At 40.2% G+C, this 12,533-nt stretch overlaps 1 protein-coding gene across 7 annotated transcripts in view; it reads right to left on the bottom strand.

Moving 5' to 3' along the window:
- Znf148 (zinc finger protein 148) overlaps positions 1-12,533 on the bottom strand; it is a 123,405-nt gene that overhangs the window by 68,174 nt on the left and 42,698 nt on the right. For all 7 annotated transcript variants that reach the window (XM_085832243.1, XM_029470709.2, XM_021184867.3 and 4 more), the window contains one exon: positions 7,147-7,282. The gene's annotated coding sequence lies outside the window, so the exon portion shown is untranslated. The remainder of the gene's footprint in view (positions 1-7,146; positions 7,283-12,533) is intronic.

The following is a 12,533-nucleotide window of genomic DNA, read 5'->3' as shown; positions in this document are numbered from 1 at the left end:
TCGTTTTGAACATCTTACCAAGTAGCTGCTATCTTCACATTCTGCTTTACACATTTCTTATAAAACAAGTTTTCTATAACTAAGTAAATGTTGTTTAAAGGACTGTAAGTTGATTATTCTGGCCAATTCTTTAGAAATTCTGGCAAACTATGCTGTTTCTAGACGACCTACTGTTTTCTCAAAAGATGTGAAAAACTCCCAACTTACATATACTGCATCAACTGCTGTCACATATACCATTACTTTAAAAAAAAAAAAATCTGGGTGGTGGTACACACTTTTAATCCTAGCACTCCAGAGGCAGATCTCTGAGTTCAAGGCCTGCCTAGTCTACAGATTGAGTTCCAGGACAGCCAGGGCTACAAAGTGAAACTGTGTTTGGGAAAAACAAAAACCTGTCTGTTTTAGAGAGTATGAAAGATGTGAAAAAAAATTTAAAATAAAAGACCAGCCTAAGTAAGTGGCTTAGGGAAAACTCAGTTTTTAGTATTGCGCTTTATCAACAGCACAGCATCCAGCTGAAACCCGCTATTCCAGAGAAGACTAAGTCCCCTACTATAGAGGATCTGAACGGCCACAATTCTGATCAACAACTGAAAGATCACATTCTTGCACTTCTATCAACTGGGGGTAGGGAGGGGGGAATAACAGTTTAGCATCAAGTTAAACAGTAAGAATCAAAAGTGCACTTTCAACAAGACTGTTTGGGGTAGGGGGAGCACCAAGGACTTCAGTCGGGGTCTTAGAACAGGAAATAACGTGTTTCAAACAGAGAAGGTATTAAAAATACGGAGAAACAGTCCAAGCAGAACACAGGCAAGCCTGGCTCTCCAAACCCTTGCTGAGATGAAGTCCCCTTCCTCACCCATGCTTTCTTTCTCCTACACTTCTGAACTGAGCCAGAAACTCAAGACTCCAATTGAATAACTACAAACTGTGAACACAGCTTTCCTGCAATATCAGAAAATACTTTTCTATCAATGATCACTGCTTAGACTTTCTTTTTTTTTTTTTAAAGATGTATTTATTTATTATATGCAAGTACACTGTAGCTGTCTTCAGACACTCCAGAAGAGGGCGCCAGATCTCGTTGCGGATGGTTGTGAGCCACCATGTGGTTGCTGGGATTTGAACTCTGGACCTTTGGAAGAATAGTCGGGTGCTCTTACCCACTGAGCCATCTCACCAGCCCGTGCTTAGACTTTCAAATAAACCTTGAAAATATCTATCAAAAGAAAAATGTTGTGCTCTTGACCTAGATTTGGTTTGACTATGAATTGCTTCCCCAACCCCAAGAGGATCATTTATTAAAAGTTGGCACTTCAGTGGGGGTAGTATTCAGGGAGGTTCTAGAACTTCACGGCAGTGGGAAGTTAGACGGAGCTGAAGGAAACAGGCCCGTGGGGCTGGGGCTGTGGAGCATACCCTGTCCTTCTCTACTCACGCTCTTCCACTCACCCACTCCTGGCTCCTTCTGCCCAAGACCATGTTTTTTTTCTACCTTTTAAGTCCTTTTGTCGGGTATCTGATTTAAGTGGCCAGCTGACTGCTAGGGAGAAGGGAGATATGCAAGCCTGTGTTTCTATTCACAGAAACCTATCTAACATCTACACTGGGCGATGCTTGCTGCAGCCTTTTAATGGGAAAAGGAGAGACTTACTTGAACATACCCATCACGCAACAGAATGTCTATACCATTAAAGGGAATGAAATGAGCTGTCTATAGTGGTTCTATAGGGGAAAACAATGAAAGTTAAGAACTTCACAGATAGTAAGAGTCTTCCCATGCACTTTTAAACTGTTACCATGGAAATTTGTTTTAGAAAACAGACTAACAAAGATTCCATAGGAAAAAGGCGAGTCATGAACCTTCTCTCTCAGAGCATGCACCAGTTTTGTCTGGAGTTCTGCGTCAGTGCTGGGGAGTACAGCAGAGCCCTGCTGCAGTTAGGTTTTGGAACTGAGTGGCAGGTGAGAGTCTGTCTGAGACCCTGTTTCCTCAGCCTGTCCTGTTCTCTCCCCCACAGACTTGCACAGCTAGACCACTTGCTCTCTGTCTCCAACTGTGTGGTGTGTGCTCCTCTCTGTCATAGCCACCACCATTCTCAGTGACAACTGTTCAGCTCATCTGTGTAGAACTCATCTCCACTGTAACAGTCTGGGGAATTTCATAATCATTCAAGGCTAGAGGGAAGAGCATGTCAACTAGCAGCCACCTCTTCCTGTTGCTTTCAGGAAGAGATAAGCTTACTGTTGTCTTCTAACTTAATGTCTGAAGGACTCTGAACAAGTGCTTAGAAATTCTACAGATTTACAAGTAAACATACAGTAAAAAAAGCTTTGAGTTGGAGCTTTTATAAAGAATTAAAATGTAAGGATTTTTTGTTTGGTTTGATTTGGTTTTTCTGTGTAGCCCTGGCTGTCCTGGAACTCACACTGTAGACCGGGCTGTCCTGGAACTCAAGAGACCTGCCTGCCTCTGCCCTCTGCCTCCTGTGCTGGGGCTGGGACATGCGCCTGTCTAAGATTTAAGTTTTTATAAAAATTTTTTTTGTTAAAGATGTATTTATTGAGCTGGAGAGATGGCTCAGTGGTTAAGAGCACTGACTGCTCTTCCAAAGGTCCTGAATTCAAATCCCAGCAACCACATGGTGGCTCACAACCATCTGTAATGAGATCTGAAGCTCAATTCTAGGGTGTCTGAAGACAGCTACATTGTACTTATATATAATAAATAAATACATCCTTCTAAAAGATGTATTTATTTTATATATGTGAGTACACTTGCTTTTATTTATCATGAAAAAATATTCATTTTTTCCATATTTATCCTCTTAAACTACCTTATTTCCTCCTTTCTCGTCAATCCATAATGAAGACAATCTCTCCTGAATTTTTCTACATCCAATTGGAACTTTTAAAATACAATACATTGCTGATAAAGAGCAATATTAAAAGTATACCTATGTCAAAGAAAAGATGGCTGTGAGTTTTAACACGAAAACAGATTTGAAAGCATTTGCTAAATCCTCTAAACTTCTTGAAAGAAGTTTTAAGCTCCCTTTCAAAATATAAATAGAATGTCTCCACCAGCCACAAACTACCTTTAATTAACCTGCACTCAAGCATTTAACAAAGAGAAAGAAGAGGGGAGGGGAGGGGAGGGGAGGGGAGGGGAGGGGAGGGGAGGGGAGGGGAGGGGAGGGGAGGGGAGGGGAGGGGAGGGGAGGGGAGGGGAGGGGAGGGGAGGGGAGGGGAGGGGAGGGGAGGGGAGGGGAGGGGAGGGGAGGGGAGGGGAGGGGAGGGGAGGGGAGGGAACTTCTCATTTCAAGAGTCTGCTTCCCTGTCTCGTTGTTGAGACTGATGGTAGCACTTCTTCCTGTCCTCTATCACTGAATATTATGGAACTTCAAATGTACACTATGAGTCAAAATAAAATATGATGGGCAAGCTTATAAATCTGAGTATCATTTTATTTTCTCTGAAAAGAATAATTCCCAACTTAGATTATTAATTACTGTCCAAGGGTCAACAATACGCCAGAACCCATTCAAACTAAAAAGAAACTTCTCTTTAGACAGACACTCAAAGGTACTTATTCTGAAAATCAATTCTTTCTCTAGCCCATCACCAAGACACTAAGTACGGACAGAACCCAGAGGCATAGAATGTGAGGTATGCATTCACCACTGAGCTACATCCCTAGAACTCACAAATTACTTCTGAACTAAAACATTTTCACCAAATCCCTGTTTATTTTGAGGATTTCAGTTACATTAATCTAGATAATCATAGTTCTACTCTATATGCAAATCAGAGAGAAATCCCATCATAAAAATATTAGCTTGAAAAATCCAAATGTCACCCAGCCAGCTGGTTGTAGTGCTGCATGACTCTAATTGGAGCACATGGGATCAAGGCAAGAGGACCACTGCAAGCTTAGTGCTAGCCAGGTCAATACAACAAGATGCTACCTCTGCAAACAAACAAACAAACAAAATATGTACGTGCCGATATCCTTGGGGTGAGTGTGTGATGGGCACACATACATATAAGCCTCACAATACCACAGTGGATAAAAAAATGAAGAAACCCTATCAATATTAGAATGGCCCTTTACCCAGTTTCTACTTCATTCCTAAGAAGTTTGCTATACTCTTACACTCTTCAAAACAGACCTTTGATTTACTCAAAATTGTTTACCACATTGAAAAACAAAGTATTTCTTCTCTAGGAATAGTCTGTATTTGGACACATCTCAAATACGTCTTTGTTTTTTGTTTTTTAATATTGTTTTTTTTTTTTTAATTGGAGACAAGGAACCAGTTTGGCCCTGAACTCACAGCAATCCTCCTGCCTCATCCTTCTAAGCATTGGAATTATAGGCATGATACCATGCCCAGCTCTCAGATACATCTTTGTATAGACATCGTTTAGCATATTAGAAAGTCTTTCTTGAAAACTATTTTTAAGTGTTAGTATTTCAAAACAGCCTAGTGAGAGCCGTGTTCAGTGCCAGCAGCAACAGAAGACACTGAAGTGATAAACATCATTTAACAGATAGTAATAAAATTATTAATTATGATAAAGTTCTCCATTTTGTAAATATGACAACTTAGATAAAAGTGACCTTTTTTTTTTTTTCCAGTTTTTTGAGACAAGGTTTCTCTGTGTAGCCCTGGCTGACCTGGAACTCACTCTGTAGACCAGGCTGGCCTCGAACTCAGAAATCCACCTGCATCTGCCTCCCGAGTGCTGGGATTAAAGGCGTGCACCACACCATGCCCGGCAAAAGTGACCATTTTTAACCATAGAAAAATAATCTATAAATATTTAAGAAAAGTTAACAGACATTCTGACTTAACAGGAAAACCATTCAAAAACCTAGTATCTAAGCACATAAATATATTCCAACTATTTATCAAAATGTCTTCTAAAATGACAACCAGAAAATAGTGGCACTGAGAATCTAAAACATTGCATTTTTGCGAACTCAAACTATTTACGAAACAGGTATAATTTACCTTTATCAGATGAGAAGGATGGAGTTGGGGCTGTACACAGTGGTCCCAGTTATACTGTAGCTTACATTTGGTACTAGCACAAATTCAAACTATTCATTCCATTAGAAAACTGAATTCCATCATTTTATGTAGCACAGATATAAGAAACACTTCTTAAACTTCCCTAGCTACAATGAACAAATGTTTAGTGCCTGATACTGTTTAATGTGCAGATCACTGGCCAAGATTTGTCTTAAGAACAGAAAAGATTTGTTAACTGTTTAAATCATTATAATTGTGTAACTGTTTATAAGATTAAATCTAACACAAACTCTAGTGTGAGAGACAGCTGGTTACCCAATACCCACACCCAAAATCTACTGTCTTCTATCTAATAAGTAATGTGTTGGGATTGGAGAGAGGCAAGGCAGCTCAGTGGTTAAAAACACTTGCTGCTCTTGCAGACGACCTGGACAGATATACATGCAGGCAAAACATCCATATACGTAAAATAAAATAATAAATTGCCCACAAAAATGCAAAGTATTCTTTTGTTTTCTTCTCTCCACTGACAGGCTCAGAGTACAAGTCAGTGACAGAGTATAATACACTTAGAATGAGCACTGCTCTAAGCTCAATCGTCCTCAACAACCTGAACCTACCCCACTCCCCAGAGCATCACAATTACGGAAGTTCCATGCACCATGAGATAGCTTACAATAAGCTTTCTGGTAGATAAAAACATATTTCTATGATTATCACAGTGCCCAATTCTACATGGTAATACACCAGACTGCTTGCTCACGTTACTAAAGGCAAGCATACAACACGTTCACATTTAGAGCAGTGTTATCTTAGATTCTTTTCCTTTTGTTGTGATAAAATACTCAGACAAAAGCAACTCTCAAGACAAACTGGGGCTTATTCTGGCTCACAGTTCAAAGTAGGGAAGTAGAGGCGGCAGGCACTTGGATACAGGAGGCTCGCTGCATCAGCAGTCAGACAGTGAACAATGAAGGAAGCACACTAGCGCTCAGTCTCACTGCTACATTTTATACAGTCCCGGATTCCCTGTTCATGGTATGATCTCATCTACAATCGTGATGAGTCTCCCCACATCAATTAATCCCTCACAGAGAGTCTCAGAGACTAACCTTAACCTTAACCTAGATAATCCATTACTGGTAAACCTGTAAGCTTAGCTTCGAGACAATTTTAGATCCTAACTAGCTTGCAACATTAACCATCACTTACATTTCTAACCAATATTTTTAGAATATTTTAAAATATATGGAAGATACAATTATATTAATAGTCTAGCTCTTGGTCTCTTGCTCTTTCTCTGCCTCCCCTGCAACCCCCCCCCCACTCCCCGCCCTCCACGGGCTCATGGCCAGCCTCTTTACTTCTCTACTCTCTCTCTCTACCTTTCTCTGTCTCTACTACCCTCTTAGCTCCCTTCCCCATGCCCTGAATAAACTCTATTCTATACTTAAAAAAAAAAAGTCTCACATTTTTCCTTGGAATAAAAAATGTCTCCAGACATCCTGGGAAATATAATGTTGGGGTGGTGTTGGGGGGGGGGGTGTAAAAGTAAGTCATGGTTAAGGAAATTAATGAAGAGAAAACCTACTACTTATTATTACACAATATATTAACCATTCATCTCAAAAACCTCTTAAGAAGCTAAGCATAGTAACATAAAACTTTAATCCCAGCATTCAGGAAGGAGGCAGGGGCATGCAGATTTCTAAGTTCGAGGCCAGCATGGTCTTCAGGGTAAGTTCCAGGACAGCCAAGACTACACGGAAAAAAAACTAAACAAGCAAACAAACAAACAATTAAATAAATAAATACATATTTCCTCCACATATAAAAATCCAAACTGAAACTATGATATAAACCCAATAATGAAACCTTTCATCCAACAAAAAAAAAGTTTAATATAGGAAAAAATTAACTTCAGCATAGTTGAAGCCACTGAAATCACTTTCCTAATTCAACACTATACAGTCATCAGTGACCTTCACAGCTAAATGGCTACCTCAAATGTGTGCTGTTTTTATTCATGACTCAATTAAAATACGGCCTAAAATTAAATAAGTAAAATGTACTATTTCAACATTATGAGACATAAAGTTACCTGAGGCTGAAGTAAAAACGAAGACTTCAAGGAAGGGAATGCTGTTGAGTTGAGAAAGAAATCATGGTTGAGTTTCTACCTTTCACAGGCCCCAGAAACTCTTGGGATCCTCTCAGTCACTTGTGCCATCCAATGCCTACAAGAGAACACAGAGAGGATAAGTGAGACCTGTCCCACTCCCTGAGGGAGAACATGCAGGGACACTGTGTTGCGTGCAAACTAGGGGGTGTGCCTTCGGGAGAGAGAGGGCACTGACTGAGAAAACCCAACAGTTCCAGGTAAGACACGAGGCTCAACAGACATGCTGCTAAACCTGATGACTTGAGTTTGATTCCTGGGAACCACATGGAGGCAGTGGGGAACTGCAAGTTGAGCTCTCCCTCCTGAAGAGCACAGGCTATACACAAGAAAATGTTCTGACAGCAAGTTCTTATTAGCAAAGTTATCAAACAAATGAATGATGTTATAAAACTTTCTACCCTATGAGGTCCACGCACAGTTTGCATTGGATTTACGAACAGATCTGACATGTTTACAATGGCACAAAACAACAAGGATAATAGTGCCCACTTAAAGCACAAACAGTACTAATCCCCCAGCACTAGGGGCGCAGAGGCAGTGATCTCTGTGAGTCTGAGGACAGCCTAGTCTAGCCCAGCCCAGCCAGGGCTACGGTGAGGCCCTGTTACAACGAGGGATAAACTGCTAAAGCTTCTGCAGGCATCTGAAAGTTCAAAGTCAAACCTATCCATGCTCAGCATTCTACTCCTAAAGCTTCCTCAATCTTTATGGGTTTTTTTGGTTTTTTTTGTTTTTGGTTTTTCGAGACAGGGTTTCTCTGTGTAGCCCTGGCTGTCCTGGAACTCACTTTGTAGACCAGGCTGGCCTTGAACTCAGAAATCCACCTGCCTCTGCCTCCCAAGTGCTGGGATTAAAGGCGCGCGCCACCACGCCCGGCTCTATGTTTTTGTTAGCAAAAACATGTATAAAATAAAATGTGCTCTCTTTTTCAACAAGACTGTTATCACACATAAACAATATGAAAAATAAAACCAGCACAGGAGAAATGGGAAAGAATGATGATCTGGACTTGCAATATTGTATGTGTGCAGCATTATATGCAAAATAGCCATTTCAACAATCACAAGATATTTAAATATACCAGAAAATGTACCTCACGCTACTGGGTTGGGAGTAGAGAGCTTGCATAATTTGCATGAGGCCTAGGTTCAGTCCTCAGTATGGCCCTCAAAATGATAACGCAAGCTACTATGGGGGCTGACACCTTTAACCCTGGCATTTAGAAGGCAGAACCAGGTAGATCTCTGCGAGTTCAAAGCCAGCCTGGTGTGCACATCCAGTACCAGACAACATGGGCTACATAAACAGACTCAAATAAGCAATATAGAAAGAGGGGTGGAGGTGGAGACAGGCATATATATTCATCAAAATTAGGCAATATAAGATGATTCTAAGTGTTTTCATGGGTTCATTTAAACAAAGATTTCAAACATTTATTATGTTATGAACTCAACTTATGTTCACCCCTAACTGTGAAAACAATCATCTACCAAGTAAAATTCTCAAGAAAGCAAAGAAATTATTTCAAAAAACCAACAGGAATTTGGAAACAGAATGTGATTATTCAAATACAAAAACGTATGCCAAGTATTCAAAACCAAATTTACAACTGCAAAACACAATCAGTAGCCTTAATGGTTAATCAATAGAAATTACCCAATTAGGGTTGACCAAACTGCTCAGTGGGTAGGAGTTCTTGCTACCAAACCTGGTGACCTGAGTGTATGGGAAAGAAAGCTAACTTCTGCAGACTGTCATCTGCCTTCCATATATGCACATGCAAGAATAATATAATAAGTTAATCTTTATTAAAAATATAAAGAAACAAGAAAATTACCCAATTAAATACAGAAAGAAAAAAACAGAGCTCCAGAGATATGTGAACCAACATCCTGCTCACCAATATTTCTTAATAAGAAAGAGAAAAAAGTAAAATTTAATAAAACAGAAGCCAAATATTCCTCATATTTGACTATTTTTTAAAAATAAGCTTACAAATCCAGGAAACTCAATCAACTTCCATTTCAATCGATATGAAAAGTGCTACTCCTGAGTCCAAATAAAACTGCTGAGAACAAGCATGGAGAGAAGACCATCTGGGCAGCAGGAAGGGAAAGGGCACTATGCACAGGACACCAGTGTGCTCAGGACACCAGTGTGCGCAGGACACCACTGTGCTAGTCTGAAGGAGACGGCTCACAGGCTCAGGGGTGAAGCCTTGGTTGCCAGCTGGTGGAACTTTTGTGAAGGATTAGGAGGTTTGTGGCCTTGATGGACATGTGACACTCAAGGCAGGCTTTGAGGTTTCAAGACTCTCAAGATGATTTCTCCTGCTTCCTGTTGGAGATGTGAGCTGTCAGCTATTCCTGCCTCCATCATGGATTCTCACCCTCTAAAACCATAAGTCCAATTAAATGCTTTCTTCTACAAGTTGCTGTGGTCATGGTGTTTTATCACAGTAACTGAACAGTAACTAATGCAAATGTCGAAATAATGGCCAATTTCTAACCAGTGACAACAGATGTTACAAGATAACAAGATGGATAGGCTCACAGAAAGGAGGGAGAAGAAAGAAAGGACAATAAAAAGAAGATACTGCTTCTAAATGTACATTCTCTGGCAGAGACCAAACTAAGTTTTAACAATAGCCAGCAGACTAGCAAACTAAGGCATAAAACACTAAACTAAGCAGTATGACAGTAAAATTAAAAGGATTCAACTCCTACAAAATATGTTCTCCAACCATAATAAATTCAAGTTAGATAAATGTTCTATTACTTTTTATAACCTGAATTGCTTAAAACTCTGCATTTATGAGCTGGGCATGGCAGCACTCGCCTTTAATCCCAGCTCTTGGGAGGCAGAGTCAAGCAGAGCTCTATTACGTTCAAGGCCAGCCTAGTCTACAGAGTGAGTTCCAGGCCAGCCAGGGCTTTACAGTAAGATCTCGTCTAAAAAACAAACAAAACTAAAACCCAGAATTTTTATATAATCAACAAATGCAGAGCTCTAGCACTACATTTTCCAGATGATAGGCCAACTATCCTAACTTGTTTACCAGGTTGCTTGTTTCCTTTGTTGGTTTTTAAGAAATGAGCCTTATTCCCCATGTCTCTCAATTAAAGCTGGCTGAGTTGGGTGCTTTGGAGAGATCAAAGAGACAAAATCCCTTTCCTGTCCTTACTCCTTTAGCTTCGGCCACAGCAGTAGTTGTAGCAACAGCCACAAATGCAAATGGATCGGCCAATGAGGTCTTGCGGGTTATTATTTTCTTTTCTACATTTTTTTAAAACAAAACTTATCATTTACTAAATTTTCTCCCTTTTTTGAAACATGGTCTCAAGTAGCCCAGCCTGACTCAAATTTGTGATGTGTCCAAGACAAGCCTTGAACGCCTGTTCCTGCCTCCTCCTCGCACATGCTGAAAGTACAAGTGCACACCACGGATGGAGTGGAGCCCATCTGCTACATTTCCATGCTACTATTTCCTAGCTACTATCATTGACTTGTTCATACCACAGTTTACTACATCTACAACTACTAGTACAATACTCACTATTTTATATCACCAAGAGAGAAAAAGAATGTCAAATTGGGACAAGTTAGGAACATGGTCATTCACAGAAATGACCATGCAAAGGGTAAAGTATAGTTACACGCTCAAGGGTGATAGTCTTCAAGAGCATGCAGAAATCTCCACTCTACATTTACTACAGCCAAGAAGGATAAGAAGTGCAGGGTGTGGTGGCGCACGCCTTTAATCCCAGCACTTGGGAGGCAGAGGCAGGTGGATTTCTGAGTTCGAGGCCAGCCTGGTCTACAGAGTGAGTTCCAGGACAGCCAGGGCTACACAGAGAAACCCTGTCTCACAAAAAAACAAAAAACAAACAAAAAAAGGATAAGAAATATCTAACAATTTAGAAAAAATTAACTTCTGTAGAACTGAAATAAAACCACAATCAGAAAAAAAGCAAATGTTAAGTAAAAGTAATTAAGTACAAGTAATTTTCCTAACATAACAACAAGGATCCTATCCCTAATATGTAAATATACAAAAAAATTATAAAAGGACCCCCCCAAAACAAACAAAAAGACCTGACATGAAGCAATGTCATGCTGTCAAGGAGCAACCAGGCGCTCGCTCACTCAAGTAACCGCTGATGCTGATGCTGATGCTGGGCATGCCCTGGAGAGGTGCACACTCATCCGAACCACCAATCATAATGCAATTTTTTAAAGGTTAACATTTTAACATTGACAATATTTTTGACAATTTGACAAATAATTTGACAATAAAAAGACGCTATTCTAAAATACAATCTATATAAAATCTGTGGTGGCACATGCTTGCAGCCAGCTTGCAGAGGACTATAACAAAAGTTCAAGGCCAGCTCACACTACAATGGAGTATGAAACCAAGACAAAGTATGCAGAGTCCTCGTCTCAGAAAAGTAATTAGGCCCTTGTGTATTCAGAGATGTCTGGGAGAATATATACCATTAACAAAGAATGGGAGAGATTTTCCTGTTTGCTTTATTTAACACTGTGACACTCTCCACTGCTTACAATGAAACCTAAGTAAAGGGGGTTATGAGTAGCACGCTCCACATTTGCCAAAAGATATGGCCAATAAAGAAATCCCTAAAATATGGTCATCAAAACTAGCAACGTTTCAATCTTCACGTTCTAAAAGAATTCTCAAAACAAATCTAAAAATTTATAATTCAACTTTATAATCTATATAACTGACATAAGAATACATGTACAACACAACCACAAAACCTCTGACCTACAATCTGCACTGTCTATAAGATATCTTGGGGTAAAGGTGGCATAGAAATTATGGAGTGGCTAAGCAATGCCTGGTCCACCTTGAGGGAAACCACCAGATACTACCTAGAGAGATAAGAACCAGAGGCTGGATAACCCAGAGACCCAGGATAGAACCAAACAGGACCAGCAATTATTAAAGAAAAAAAAAAAAGTCAAGGAACTGATCGCTAATGTGCCTAGCATAATCGCCATCAGGGAAGCTTCATCCAGCAACGAATGGAAACAGACACAGAGAACCACAGCCAAACATTAGGCAACTGAGGGGATTCTGTGGAAGGGAGTGGGAGGAGACTGTAGAAATAAAAGGGGCCAAGGACACCAAAGAAACCCACAGAATCTACTAACCTAGGCTCACAGGTGCTCACAGACTGAACCAATAGTCAGGGAGCCTACATGGTCTGACCTAGGCCCTCTGCATATATATACTATGGTTATGTGGCTTGGTCTCCTTGTGGGACTCCTAATAGTGGGAG

This window comes from Mus caroli, unplaced genomic scaffold, assembly GCF_978045245.1.
Source record: "Mus caroli unplaced genomic scaffold, Mus_caroli_1 scaffold_17, whole genome shotgun sequence".
NCBI classification, from domain to species: Eukaryota; Metazoa; Chordata; class Mammalia; order Rodentia; family Muridae; genus Mus; species Mus caroli.
The sequence above is the reverse complement of the archived record's forward strand: the minus strand, read 5'-3'. Positions and strand labels throughout refer to the sequence as shown.